The 16,335-nt window shown below is 39.2% G+C and overlaps 1 protein-coding gene across 1 annotated transcript in view; it reads right to left on the bottom strand.

The window, feature by feature from the left end:
* The window catches only part of unc5db (unc-5 netrin receptor Db), a 205,417-nt gene that overhangs the window by 170,530 nt on the left and 18,552 nt on the right, over positions 1-16,335 (bottom strand). The window lies entirely within an intron of this gene.

The following is a 16,335-nucleotide window of genomic DNA, read 5'->3' as shown; positions in this document are numbered from 1 at the left end:
GAGTGTTTATCTAGCCCATTAACATATATTATTAATAGATCCATTAAGGATGGAATTTTTCCAAAAGAATGGAAGACAGCTATAATAACACCGATCCACAAAACAGGTGATACATCAAAGGTCTGTAACTACAGGACAATTAGCATAGTACCTATTGTGTCAAAGGTAATTGAAAGATATGTAGTAGAACAACTTACTAGCCACCTCAACAACAGCCCTTTCAGATTGCATCCTATGCACTTTGGTTTTAGATCCAACCATTCAACGGAAACTGCAAACTGCTTTTTCCTGGAGAATGTGAAATCTAAATTAGATAAAGGGGGAGTTGTTGGGGCCATATTCTTAGACCTAAAGAAAGCTTTTGACACTGTGGATCATGGTGTCCTACTCAAAAAGCTCTCAATGTTCAACCAACCCCAATGTTATTAAATGAATGTAGTCCTATTTGGAAGGCAGAGAACAGAGGGTCAAGATAAATGATGAGGTGTCATCGGCCATCAGTTGTGATATTGGTGTACCTCAGGGATCAATTTTAGGGCCCCTGTTGCTTAGCCAAAATGATCTTCCCACTGTAAGCAATGAGTCTGAGATTCAAATGTATGCAAACAATACATTACATACATTAAATTACAATACAAAAAAAGCAGCATTTAAGCTCACGGCAGTTATGGCTGATGTCACGCAATGGCTTAATAATTCCTGTCTTCATTTAAACATAAAAATCAACAGAAAATCATATTGGTCATTTAAATTCATATTGGTCATTTAAAATTAACTTAAAATCATGCTTAAAAGACAAATCAAGTGTGTGCCCATACTTTGTAGCTATTTCAAATCACCTGAAGCGTGCTTTGCCTTGTTTTATGTTTTGCTGTCCTTGTTTTAATGTACTTTATGTATTCTTATGAAATGTGGTCTACTGTATGTATAAGTATTGTTGATATGTTTTAATGTATTTTATCTGAAATTACACCTGCCCTAAACTGGCACATTGACATAAATGTTTATTAATGTGCACTGTCCCTGTAAACACTAAACTGTATAAATAAATAAATATGTATAGGAGCCAAGTTCGAGAAGTTTAAAGGACGTGAAGTCAAACCTTTGGCTTATACTCAGCTTTGCTGCAGCTGCAGGGTCGGTGTAAAACTCTGAATGACCCCATCCATTGGGGCCATACTAAATGGAAGAGGCAGGACTTATGGCCACCTTCGCTACTTGTGTCCTCGATCACTCAGCACAATGTCTGACCTTGTGTTATGGCACGGCATCCCTCCTCTCTCATCCTGAGATGAATAGTGTCTCTACTGACTCAAAGTCACTCCACTAAGGGCCTCTACTGACATTAACAGCTTCACTCTCATTGTCTAAGTGTCAAGGCAGCAGGCATCATCTAATTCAGCTCAATCAAGGACACAAAATGGGGGGAAATACAATCTATATGTGGTGCATGTGGAAAAACATTTAACATGTAAAAAATAATAATAATAATAATAATAATAATAATAGTAATTTGTGCTGAAAAAATAGTGGCTGGAGACATGGTGTTACTTTGGTCTACTGTCAACAGACGACTTTCTAGGTTCTCATTTGATTCACAGCTATATGAAAAGCTATTCTTGTAATGTTAACCCTTTACATGCAATGTTTAAATAGGAAATACAATTGGAAATGTCATTTAGGTAACCTTGACGGAACAGATGGCTTATAAAACTAAGAGAAATCTGGAAGAGCACAAACTAATCAATCAAACCAGTATAGCAGTCTTATACAAGCTACAATTAGAGAGAGAAAAAGCTTACCGAAGCTGTAAGCATTTTAAGTATGACGTGAAATAAAAACAAATGAATACAATGCTGCTACAAAATCACCCTTCTGTAATCCCTTTAGGACAATTGAGCACTTTTTCCAGATAAGATGGGTGGAATTAGTATTCAATAATAGGAGCATAGGCAATGCTTAACTACATCAGGGAAAAGACTAACAGAAATCTCATTTACATTGCTTCAAACACAGTCCCCTAATAGGCTAAAGTAATTCAAATTCAGAAATACTGTAGTCTCGCTGGCACTCACAGGCTTTGGGTTTCTACCATCTGTTTTTGAGCCAGTAACAGCAAATCTATAATGATTAGGGGTATGCGGTGGAACCTACGGCGGAGATATGGGCATATACTGCGGCAGCATTGCATGCATGCAGCGTAGAGCACATTATGAAGAGTAAAGGTTTGGTAGGAACGGATTGGATTATGATGTGTCAATGAGAATGATTCCAGGGGGAGGAGAAACAGCTGTTGCCATTGATTAGCATGATGATTCTGGCACTGAGCCGTCTGCAATGAAACAGAAATCATAGAGGAAAAAGCTTTCTACACACAGCTGACTCTTAAGCTTCCTTGGCACCATGTTCACATTACTTTCAACAGGTATATTATAAGATGCAGTACATCAATCATTTTCGATTATTTTTTTTTTAATTGCTTTGTGTTTTAACATTGTCATTTATTATCGTTCAACTGGCATGACAAAGTCGAAGATGCCAATTCGAAGTCCCTTTTGATGATTTCATAATTTCCTTTAGCTTCAATGTTGTGTAGTATGCTAAAAAATAAAAATAAAAAATAAAAATTGATTGTGTTAATTTCTATTTCTTTATCTGCTTCATCCCTTAATCTGAGTGCTGAAAACACTGGATTTATCAAAAAATATTGTCATACATTGAGAAACATTAGCCTACTTGTCCTGAGAAGCAATTAAAATATGGAATAATCTGACTAGTTTGAAATATAACAGGTACCAAAATCAGAAGATGGTATTCATGGACAAGGTGACTTGCGCTTTATTTGCATATAATTGAAGGACGTGGAGATAAATCTGCATAAATCAGGATTATGGAGTGACATGTTTCTATACGGCCTCTCCACCTTAAGTACAGGTTTATGCCCAATCAGCCATTCAGACGCCTACAACATTTTCCCAGTCAGTTTAAAGCACTGCTAACAGTAATTATTATTCTTGCCATTTCATTCTATTATGCGGTGAATACTAAGCAGTCCCTCCAGGATTTCACGATTTTTTTGTGTGATTTTTGCGATCAAAATCACTGATTTTGTGGTGGTAATTTCCAGAAATTTGTGAAAATTTTTGCGATTTTTATATTTTATAATTAGGACATCTCATTTACCATAATAGTATTATGTCAGATGCACAATAGTCATACATGACACAAATCACAAACAAAATGCATAAAGCTTGTTTATTTTGGTCTAATCAAATTAACTTTTAAAACAACCTGTGGACAATTTTTCTACCTGACCTATGTAAATATTAACAGCAGGTGTAGTAATTTATACTGTAGAACTGTGTGTAAATCCTGAGTTGAGGCTTCTCCTGAGCTGCAGTAGGCAACCAGTTATTTATAGTGCGGCGTTTTGCATGGCGTCCCCACTGCGTATAGCAACGCAATACAAAGTGACAGTTCGAAAGGGAACTACACGGTTACTATCATAACCTCAGTTTCCTGAGACTATAGGGAACGAGTATTGCGTAGCCGGCTGCACTATAGAAACCTGGCAAGTTGTCGCTTCAGTCGTTAAACCTGCTAAAATGGCATTTTCGGGGACTAATTATCATAGACGGTAAAAGAATAATATGGGCTAAGGCCGCGCCCCATTGGAGGGCTCTGATGTGTAATGGCGTGATGCTAGCTCATTGGCGCACACGTCAGAGGCGCCCGCGCCATTGGATGTGCAGTTTCCGCAGCACAGCCAATGAGTGAGCCAGACACTCACTGTGCAGCTGCAGCCTTCAAAATGCGCTTCAGTTAATCGAGGAAAAGGAGTTTCCCCTTTTCCAGCAACATCTGTATCCACGTAAAAATGCATTGAAACTTTAATTAAACTAGAGATATTTCAATTGGGTGATTATAATTTAATGTTTTGTGAGGTATTTTTAATTTTTTGTGATTATTTTGCGGTTAAATAAGGAATTATGCAGGATCGCAAAAAAATGCGACATTTTGTTGATTTTGCGTTGTATTCAGCGATCGCGGAATCGCGAAAAACTGGAGGGACTGACTAAGGATGCATGATTTGGGGGGAAATTCTTTCTGATAATAACTGTGATTGTGATTTCTTTTTTTATCCATATTGTTTTTGTAGGGCTGCACAACTTGTTCAAAATTGTATATCAATATACAGACTCTAATTACACTATAGCTATTACTATACTAATTACAGACTCTGCACGGAGCTCGGGGTTGCTAGGCGACCGCGCTATGTACATCGTTCCTGTCGTCGCCATTTCTCATCGCGCTGCCCATCGTCGGTTGCCATTCCTTCCATCTGGTCGAACAGATCGGATATCTGTAATTCTATGCTGCCGTCTTCTCACCGTGGTATACATCTTACCTCACTAAAAACAGTTTCCTGTGATCTGTCTCTGACTAATCCATACACACGCAATAATTGCGCGCTCGATCCTGCAGTTGCGCTGTTTAACTGTCGGTCTCTCACAGATAAGGCTACTGTTCTTTGCTCACTACTAACAGAGAAAAACTTTGACTTTTTGCTCCTCACTGAAACATGGCAAACTCCTAATGACTATTTCAATCTTAATCTACTCACTCCCTCTGGATACAGCTACCTGGCCAAACCTCGTCTGACATCAAGGGGTGGTGGCCTGGCTGCTGTTTATCGCAACAGCATTTCTGTCAAAACTATTGACTTTCATGTGACTTCAACCATTGAATATTTAGTTCTCAAAGTTTCTGGCACATCTCCAATGCTCTTGATTCTCTTGTATCGTCCACCTAAATCTATGTCAAACTTTTTCAGTGAACTACATGAACTGTTAACCCTTTCATCTGTCTTATCTCAATGTGTTATATTACTTGGTGACTTCAATATACACGTTGATACCGATTGTGCGGAATCACGCGAACTCTTGTCAGTATTTGAATGTTTCAATCTTATACAACATGTTGATTTTGCCACACACTCAAAAGGTCACACACTTGATCTTGTCTGCACTACTGGTTTACATAATGTTTCCGTGCTTGGTTCTCAGATTGGACTGTCTGATCACCACCTCGTTGAACTAAAATGTGAAATGCCTCTTCCCCGCCTCAGGGTGAAATCCACTATAACATACCGTAACCTAAATTCTGTTGATCCTATACTGTTTTCTGAATCTGTACAAACTCATCTCTCTGACATCACTGAACACACAAGCTCACTTGATATCCTTACCAAATATAATGCCTGTATTTCCACTGCCCTCAACATCCACGCCCCTCTTAAAAGTAGATTTGTGCCTTCTACACACACGTCTCCCTGGTTTACCCCAGAACTTCGCAATCTAAAAACAGCTGGTCGTCGTCTTGAACGCCTGTACAGGAAAACTGGTTTAACTGTTCACCTTACTGCTTACAATGACCATATTCAGTTCTACAAATCTGCTATAAACACTACACGCTCTAGTTACTACTCTACCATCATTAACAATGCATCCTCTCGACCAAAAACACTTTTTTCTATAGTCAACAAACTCACCAACCCTCCTGCACCCGCTATGAGTAACTCCGCAGACCTCTGTGAGTCATTTCTGCACTTCTTTCAAAGTAAGACTGATAGAATTTACTCTCTATTCCCATCCACTACCTCTACTATTGTTACACATGTCTTCCCCTCCTCTTCTACACTTGGTACTCTCACTGCTTTTGCCCCTCCAACCCCTGCTTATATCTCTGAGCTAATTAACAAAGCTAACTCATCTTCATGTCATCTTGATCCTGCTCCTACTACTCTACTCAAAAAATGTGCACCCGTTATTTCACCATTGATTTCACTTCTCGTCACTCAACTTCTAAGCACTGGTGTTGTTCCTCTGGAACTTAAAACTGCTGCCGTCACCCCTGTCCTAAAGAAACCTAGCCTCGACCCCTCTGACATGGCCAACTACCGACCTATTTCAAATTTACCATTCATTTCAAAACTGCTTGAGAAAGTGGCCGCTGCTCAACTTCAAACTCACCTGTCATCCAATAACCTTTATGAATGTTTTCAATCTGGTTTCCGCACCCTTCACAGCACTGAGACTGCACTGCTTAGGGTTGTTAATGATCTCCTTGTGGCCACTGACTCTGGCTCCACCAGTATTCTAATTCTCCTAGACATTTCCTCTGCATTTGATACAATCTCTCATAGTATTCTCATTTCACGACTCTCTGCTCTTGGTATTTCTGGAACTGCCCTATCCTGGTTCACCTCCTACCTGTCCGATCGCCAGCATTACATCTCCATCCGCCAGTCAAAGTCCACTTCTGCCTCTGTCCCGCACGGTGTTCCTCAGGGTTCTGTTCTTGGGCCTCTTCTCTTCATTATCTACATGCTTCCACTAGGTGATATCATTCGTCATCATGGCTTCAAATTTCACTGTTATGCGGACGATACCCAACTATACATCCATTCCCAACGCTTTCCATATCAGCTTGTATTGATGAATTAAATGCTTGGATGACCAGTAATTTTCTCAAACTCAACACAGACAAAACAGATTTACTTCTTATTGGTTCACCTCACACTACATCCCGGGTCTGTGTTGACAATCTCAATATTGCTGGAGTTCTGGTTCAACCTTCCACCACTGTCAAAAACCTGGGTATAATCTTTGATTCCTCTCTTTCCTTTCTTCCTCACATCTCCTCTCTCACTAAATCTGCCTTCTTCCACCTTCGCAATATTGCACGCTTACGTCCATTTCTTACCATCAGTGATGCTGAGACCCTAGTTCATGCTTTCATCAGTTCACGGCTTGACTACTGCAATTCTCTTTTCTATGGTCTACCAAATTCATCATTAAATAAAATTCAATACATCCAGAACTCTGCTGCCAGAGTCCTCACTTACACTAAGAAATCCTCCCATATTACTCCCATCTTACGCAGTCTACATTGGTTACCCATCCGCTATCGCATTCAGTACAAGATACTCCTTATTACATTCAAAGCACTCCATGGTCTTGCCCCAAACTATATCTCTGAGCTCATCCACACATACACACCTGTCCGCACACTTAGATCATCTGATACTGGTCTGTTGAAAATCCCACGACACAAACTATCATCATTTGGTGGAAGGGCTTTCTGCACCGCTGCGCCAACTCTCTGGAATTCAATTCCACAACAAATCCGCAATCTCTCATCACTACAAGATTTCAAAACCCGCATCAAAACACATCTTTTTGTCACTTGTTTCCCTGACCCCTGAATGTTCTGATTCTATATGTACTATACCTCTTCTATGTTATTCTTCACAGTTTATATGTATCGTATCTATGTCATGTTTCTATGTTTTGTGTATTTGCAATTATTGTAAAGCGACCTTGAGTCCTCAGAAAGGCGCTATATAAAATAAACTTATTATTATTATTATTATTATTAATATGGCTATATAATAATAATAATAATAATTTGTTACATTTATATAGCGCTTCCTGGATACTCAAAGCGCTATACATGGAAGGGGGAATCTCCTCAACCACCACCAATAATAATAATTATATAATAGTAATAATAATCAGTAGTAGTAGTAGTAGTAGTAGTAGTAGTACAGTTATTTACTAAAAGCAAAATAAGAAATATTACACTTGTAATATTTAGATAAAAAGAGTATTTATGAAAATTTGAATTATATTTTTATTTTTCATTACAGCTCAAATTATTTATTAATTTTTAAACTTTATACCATCAAACTTTTATTTTGACTCAAAACTGCAGGGAGTACTTAAAGGGGACCTACTGTATTATGCAAAATTCACTTTTGCATGCTGTTTGGACATAAATGTGTGTTGGCACTTGGCAGTGTGTGTACACAACCACCCAATAATGATAAAAATCCACTCACTCCTTTTTTATTAATCCCTATAAATCATCAGCAGTGTCTCCCAACGACCTGTTTTCAGAATGCGGCTTTAGTGACGTCACTAAAGCCACAGGCCCCACCCACGAGTGTTGACAGACACTGCCGTTTTAACATAGACCCGCCCTGATCGAGTTCATAGCGAGTTGGACACATCCACCATTGCTGCACTTCATTGAGGAGAATGTCTCCCAAGCGTTGAAGGTGTTGTGTGGCAGGATGTATTAATCCACATAGCTCTCTCTCTATTTACTCCCGAAATCTGAGGCAGCCGCTGAAGACGAGGTGGAATTATTTTGTTTTCAAAGAAAATGCTCCCTCAACTCTACCGAAATTCGTTTATGTACTTACGCACTTCTTATACTGTGTTTACTCAGCTCTTACGGCGATTTTCTGGAGTAAAACTGACGCTTCATCTTTTGTGTGATGTACAATAAACTTTATTAAACTCATCAGTATATTTTTGATCATCATTCGGACCTGGTCCGAAACAGCAGACTTGTAGGCTATTAATAGTGGATACATACAAGCAGATGACAAATACGTTATAACCGTTATTAAACTAAACTATACCTGTTCCATCTCCATACAGCACTCTGACTCTGTAGGCATTATTGTCCGGCTCCGGGTCGAAATAAACACCATTAATAAGAGTTTCTGATATTATCATCATTCCGTGAGATGAAATTGTCCTGAGACTGAGCGCAAGCTCATGAAGCTCCGCCCCCTGTGCCATGCAGCAGCAGCTTATTTGCATTTAAAGGGCACACACTAAAGGGGGTCGCACACCGGACGTGCAGCGCAGCGCCGCGCTGCGTCACGTCACGTCTAGGACAACTCGAGGTATCGCACAACGGACGCGCACTTTCTCAGTTTATGGCCAGCAATATTGTTATGTTTAAGGACATTATGAAATTAAGATAATGCCTGTACTATGTTATGCTTGTACTGTACAATTAAATACAATCGTTGCTAAGTCTGCAGTCTGAATTCACTTTACCTCAGAGCGTCCGATAACTGAATGAATTGAGAATATCACCTGAAAATCCGAAATTTTCATTCAAGCAGCTGATTTCTGTGAATGAATGTAAAACTAATTGTATATTGCAGCACAGGGTGAAGTAAGTATATACATTAACGACGATTTGAGACAAATAAATGTACATTTAATGTAGAACTATGCAAATGGCGCTCTGTGGCGCAGCAGGATTTTCCTGAGCCGTAGCTTGGTGCCGGGGACAGATGCCGAATGGCGCCACTGGTTTGTGTACACTCATAGAGAATAATGTATTCGAATTTTAAAGACATGGCGCTGCGCGACGCGGCGCTGCGCGTCCAGTGTGCGACCCCCTTAAAACAGCGCGTTTTTCTGAGCACCAAAAAGTGACAATTTAAACATGCTGTAAAAAATGATCTGTTGGGTATTTTGAGCTAAAACTTCACATACACACTCTGGGGATATCAGAGACTTATTTTACATCTTGTGAAAAGGGGCATAATAGGTCCCCTTTAAAGCTTCTCTTTTGTTGAGAAGCACTTCTTATTAGAAGTATGGGAATGGTTGGTAGGGCTGGGACGGTATGGATTTTTTCTTACCGCGGTTGAAAAGCAAGAATTCCCGCGGTATTGCGGTAAACCGCTTTAAACCGCTTTAAACCGCTTTAAACCTCAACCCCCCTCCCCCCGTTTTTTTTTCTGCGACGTTGCGGCTGGAACAACAAACAAAGTGTGGCAATGATAATCTCAGGTAGTGTTTATGTGCTTTATTTAATTTTAAAAGCATGCAATGTGACTTTGAATATCGTTCAGTGCTCCAGCTTTGTAGCTGTAAAAGCAACAATGGATAATTCATCTCAGATCTTGAAATTAAACAAATGGAAACAAGACCGTTCAAACTGTGAACATACAAGTGTATTCTTTGACAAATATTGTTTTAGTAACTCAGTAGCCTATGTATTTTTAATAATGTTTAAATAGTGTAATATTTGTGAATTTGATTATGTAGCCTACTTATCCATTTTCTTGCAAGTGCCGTCAAGATTACTCTCTGGTGCTGTGAGTGTGCACTTGCCGCGACTCCACGAGGGTTGACAAATGCGGTGAGAGAATTGTGTTAAATAAGCACGTGCAATTAAAAGCTGAGGTCCTGCTTTTACTTTCTTTTTTTTTTTTTTTTACGGTGCGGCTTGGACGCGGCGTCCGTCGAAAATAGACTAGGCGCCTATCTTTAGCAAAGCGGCGCGGAGAGACGCTTCTGAAACGTGCCGCGTCGTGGCTGTTAACACAAGCATTGACTAGAGTGGGTGCGATCAGCTCCGGTAGCCGCGTCGCAGGCGTAACGCGCCACAGAGTGTAAATAAGGGGTTATATAGTCAATAGCCTACGAATGGAATGTTATTATGTGTCATGGAACAACTTGCGAAAGGTCGGATTTGCTCCATCTTTTGATGATAAGTTTTTTTAACTCAGAGCACTTGCAGAGATGGAGCTCATGTGGAGCAAAATTTACCGTGAACTGAGCCACTCTGAGATGCTGCAAAAATGCAAGAACACACATTAGTTTATTTAATTAAATCACTGCTTATGATAACTGCACTAAGCCATATCGCAATTTTGGTTTTATTTTGATTAATCATATAGCCCTCAATGAACCTCTCAATTCTCAAAAGCAATGTAACATTGTGCAGATAGCTTTTAGAATTAAATGTGGTGCATAGGTAATCCTAATTCCCATGTTTACTGGAACATACTAATTAAAAACTAAAGCAAAGCTGTAATTGTGGTGCCATTAGCAGGTAGGCCATCTCACTCTTACTCTTTATGCAGATAATTATTGCAGATACACTAATAAATATGCTGTCATCAGCAAATATGATGGCTTGGTTGTTCTTTTAGACTGCACAGCAGTCTAACGTGAACAGAAAGTACAATCTGAGGCTCAGATAGCAGTCTTTCAGAACTCCAGGGTTAAGAGTTGACTAAAATTCCAGCATGTGTCTTGCCAAAACTCTGACTGAGTCACAGTATTGATGTGATCAGACTAAAAAAGCTCACAGGGGTCTGAACGTAATTCAACAATCTCCCTGTTAACTCTTACATGTCAACAAATACATGCCACATTGACACATAGGAATGTGTATTTAACCATTCAAGTCCAATTAGCCAGCAAAAAGCACTGTCGCTCTGCTTCTCTGTGCTTTCTGAGAGACGTCTCTCAGAGAGCGCACGCATATACTGAAATTAGTTGTCTTTCACTGCTAAATGTGCTTCAATGGTTTAAAATGGTTTTAAACCGCAGCGCTTAAAAACATATGCAAACGATAAGCTTTCATGACAAGCTTTTGCGTGATAAGCTTTTGCACAGCAACATCACATGAGCGCAACCGAGATAGAGGTGTTAATCGTGTCTAACGGTATATTGCCAGTCCCTAGGCCTATATCCTGTTTAGGTGGTAAAACTCAATCTGTCAATCAAAGCAATAGAAAGTCTTAAAAATCATTACGGTTGTAATATATTCAACAGTCAACAATCATATTTCATCTACTTTGCACATCTTTCTTTCTATTCTGACAAAAACTCATGAAATGAATCATGACTTGTTATCTTGCTTATGTTTGGTGTGAATACTTGGAAAGTTCCAGAACACATTCCAGAAAAAAAGTTAATTAAAATTTTTCTTCCTTCTTGGCTGCCAGCCCATCAATAGCCTTCCCGCCCCTTAGTCTGTGAAAACAAAACTAAATTAGCTTAGCACTCTCCCGCATCTCCTCTAAATGCAGAGATAACCCGTTTACTGTAGGAAACTTGTGACAAAACATGCTCCAAGAAAACAAAGGCAGCCGCAATGACATGTAAATGTCATACTAAGAGGAACCACTGCACCATTTTGTCATTAATGTAATAACACCACCCTCATCTCTCTCCCTCTAAATGATCTAAAAAGGCATTCAGGCCAATCTCCAATCCCACAATTTTGGTCCAAAAAAAGGCTTCCAAGGTGCATTAGCAATACCTCTTATTCACTTGAGTGGACTGGCATACTAATGTGACTTTCCAGTCCACACAGCGTTCAGGAGCGCAAAGGCGGTACTGTGCTGAAGGCCTTTTATTAGAAATTATACACATACGATTAATAAACATCATCCCAGCGCTGTCCCCCTGGGATGTGGAGCCAGAAAAATTGGCCACTGATAATGGAGGCGTATCCATCTTGTTTGCCTGTCATGTCGTCCTCCCAGAGCCACATCTGCATGAAAAAGTGCTGAAGAGAAGCAGAATCATAAAAGCTAAGAGGAAAAGTTTTATAAAATACAATACACAAATTACATATGTTGGACAAAAGAGGAGATTAGCACTGAATTAAGATCATGATCTTGCTCATTCAGACAACTAAAAAATGGGTTAACAGAAATGAGAAAGCTACTTTTATAATATTTTTTATTTTCTTATTTTTTCTTGCCCCACTAATGCAAATACTTCCAAAAGAAGCCAAAGAAAGATGACGCACAGAAAAAAAACAAGTAAAAAATTCTAGTACTGTTGGACTAAATAGATAGACACCCTTGGAGCAATGCTTATGAAATCAAATGAGTAGACTGCAATTAATTGTTGCATAAAACAGTTCATAACTTAGCACATAATTGCAAGTATGCATATTAGAAATACTGAAAGGAACCGTTCACCCAAAAATAATAATTCTGCCTTAGAGCAGGGACATTTGAGCTAAATATTTATACATGAATAAAAGCCTAAATTAAATCTGTTCATCATTTAAAGCGACCATTTTTTTTCAGAAGACTTGGAATAAACGATTCAGATGTCAGTTTTGGTGGAATAGACCTTAGTGGAGAGGTTTCATTCAAAATACATTTCGAAGATGAACGGATATATTATGGGTTTGAAATAAATTATGATCATTTTAAATTTGTGAACTATACCTTTATAGATCAATTTACACTGCACCGACAAAGGCCGGCAGCACACTCTAATGTATAACAGGTTTTGTCAGACCAGTGTTTTACCTGTCGGCATCTGTTGCCATTGGTCGCTTTGTTTTTGCCAAATGAACATGTTGGTGCAGTTACATAATGAACTGTCAGCTACATTTCTTAAGTTCAAACATTCTTGATAGTGCTCTTTTCTTGCAACACAGTATAGGAGAGAAGACACATGCTGTGTTTAAAATGTCAGTGAGGATTACAGAGAGACGTGCTCTGACAGAAACACATGACGAACGGGTTGATGGTTTAATTTACAGTCATAACACTTAGAAGCCATTCACACAAGACGTGTGCTTGAATTTAAAAACAGCGGAGCAAAATGAATTGTGCAGAATGCAGGGAGCAAACATTGTTAACTTCAACTTTCAACTTTAAAAGTTCAGCTTCTTTTAACTTGACACTACATCTTAAATGGCCTGAGACACACAAAAAAAAACATTTCTGTCATCCAATGAGGTCCATCTAGCACGTTTACATGAAAAACCACTAAATTAAATGCTGTGAATAAAGGTGTAGTCACATTAACCGCTGTTCTGCAAATTTTCACAGGCGAAATCCAGCCATTTCTCAATAGGAGTCCATGCGATCTTGAATTTCACGTGAGGTCAAAAGATTTCCCCACACTGATTTCGCAGCGTGAATAGTGATCAAGTTGGTCAATCGGATGTACAGTGTTGACCAACACAAACCCTTGAAAATGATTTCTGGTTTGAAAGTGACCTTTATGTGAGCTGTGCTTCATAAAATCGCTACACTATTGACAATGGAACTTTTTTGCCTGTGAAATTTCGCTAATGTGACTGTACCTTAAGTCTTTGTTTAGTACTTTTTTTATATGAACTTTTCATTGAAATTTATTCATGAAGTCCACAAAGACAATAAAAACAACAGAAAAAATAATTAAAATAAAATTGCGCAAACTCCGTAAAAGGTATTGTATTGGTGTAAGTGGCATCTATAAAAGCTCTATGCTCTGTTCATGGTTTCTGCACAGAAATGCCTACATGATCTAAATAGAGATGAATTTGGCCCAAATTGTTCGGACTGTTGGAAAGAGGATTGTTTTCCGATATGCCTTGAATAAAAGCAGAGCAAGTAAAGCCTGCAGACCTGCTGCATAGAGAGCTCAGGGATTGTTCTCCTTTAGCAGCCCTGTAGCAGACCAATAGAGATAAATGTAATCACTGCACTTTGTTCTCCCTTGTGATATCATGCCTTCTTATTACTTCTCAACCGGTCTGCCTCTCAGTCCAAGATCAAGATCTTATTTTGTCGCACATTTGCTTTGGGCTTCAGCCCTCTCCGATTTCAGCAGGTTATTACACTAGTGTTGTTGTTGCCCTTAGACCGAAGACACATCAAGTCACAACTACGTTTGATAAAGCTGTGGAAAGCGCCAATGCAGTTTTTGTTTGTTCTTTTAAGATTAACTAATAGACCATGTATAATGAGAAGTATAGGATTTGAAACCAGTCTTAGATCAGTGAAAGAAGCTAATTCTAGCAGTGCAATGAATCCTACCCTGACATTTAGGCCTATGTCTGTATTATTTTTTTTAAATCCTTATAACTGTGGCAAGTTTCAGCTCATCAAAAGGAAGTGGTGATGATGCCAAGGTGGCCTTTAAGAAGGCCTTGACTGAAGACAGACCAAGGAAAATAACATTTATCAAAGTCTAATACCATGCTGCTGATGCAAAAAGAAAATGTCATTTATCAAGATATGCCACAATGCCAGACAACCCGTAGCATTATTATGGATTTTCTGCTAAAACAGTCTTGCCTTAAATGCAGATATTTTTAGATATCTGAAATTGTTGAACCAGGTTATGTAACAAAAATCATTCCTAAATTTAGTCTCTTCTTTAAACAGGTCTTGAACTTGACCACAACCCAGTTTTGACAAAGGAAGATTTGTAGCATATAGGGCTGGGGCAAACAATTATTAATTAAACGATTAGTCGGGCGGTTATTTTATCGACTAATCTAACGACTAATTGGAATTAATTATCCTGTCTGTTATTCGCATATCTCTCGAACCGTTAGTCCGATGGATTTCAAACTCAACAGGTGTCTTGCTACGGGCACGAGTAAGTGCAGTGCCAAGTTTGACGTCGTTTGGATGAGAAATGCAAAAGATATTGTTAAATATATCGGTAAAAGAAGCACTTAGAAGGTTGTGGTTTAAAAATAAACATTCTGACATTAATGCCTGGCTCACACTACAGGAGTTTTAGGCCGATTTATGCCCGATTTACCCCTCCCGAGAATCTGAGAAAAAATCTTGTCGAGGACCTCGATCGGTTCCGATGTTCGGCGCAGATATCTGGTAATGTGAGGCGTTCACAGATCGAATCTTGCCCCTCCCGATCTGCTCTCACACAAATCGGGCTCGCCCCGATCATATCAAACATGTTTGATATTTATCGGGATGAGCAAGATTGTGATTACGTCAGTGCTGTCAAAAAGACAGCAGGGCTGTCGTGCTGAAGGAATTTCCCTTGAGATAATTTTAAATGACTCAACTCGATATGCGTTTTTATCTCCATTTATTTATTGCTAAATAAATAAGTATTACGCTGTGGTCAGCAGGCACAAACGTTACATGTTCAGTAATGAAACCGAAACTAAAAAGCGCGTTAAAAAGCGCGTGGATTTCAAAATCAATGCACGCATCAATGGATTTAAAAATGCACATCTAGCTTGTTGCACGCACACTTATTATGCCGAAATAACGATAGTATATTATGTTAACATTATTAGCCTAATAATAATAAATCTTTAATTAATATTTGATTGAATGCTGAATGTTGTGCTTGGTCAATTTAATAAAACGAATAGGCTACTTTAATTGTGACAATTAAAATGATTGAATATTAAATATTAAGTGGACAATTTTTGCAATAGTATTTATATGCTATCTAGCACCCCCTCGTTAAAAAAAATATCTCGCACTGCCCCTGGCCCACGTATTAAAAAATGGTCGGGTTTAAATCGGGCTCGGGCTCATAATTACAGTTATGTGTTGTGTTGTGTTGTGTTGTGTTGTGTTGTGTTGTGTTGTGTTGTGTTGTGTTGTGTTGTGTTGTGTTGTGTTGTGTTGTGTTGTGTTGCGTTGCGTTGCGTTGCGTTGCGTTGCGTTGCGTTGCGTTGCGTTGCGTTGCGTTGCGTTGCGTTGCGTTGCGTTGCGTTGCGTTGCGTTGCGTTGTGTTGTGTTGTGTTGTGTTGGGCCGGGCCGGGCTCGGACACAACGTGCATGGGCTCGGGTAGGGGTCGGGCTTGATTTTTTTGGGCCCGATCTAAGCTCTTAACTCAAAGTACCGGTAGGTTCAAAGTCTCTGTGCGTGTGTATGTGCGTGCATGCGTGTGTGTCTCATGGCAATGCATATCCCATATGTTTCCATGTTTTTACACTTC

This window comes from Scardinius erythrophthalmus, assembly GCF_964197995.2.
Source record: "Scardinius erythrophthalmus genome assembly, chromosome: 5".
NCBI classification, from domain to species: domain Eukaryota; kingdom Metazoa; phylum Chordata; class Actinopteri; order Cypriniformes; family Leuciscidae; genus Scardinius; species Scardinius erythrophthalmus.
Note: the sequence above shows the minus strand (reverse complement) of the source record. Positions and strands in the feature narration are given on the sequence as shown.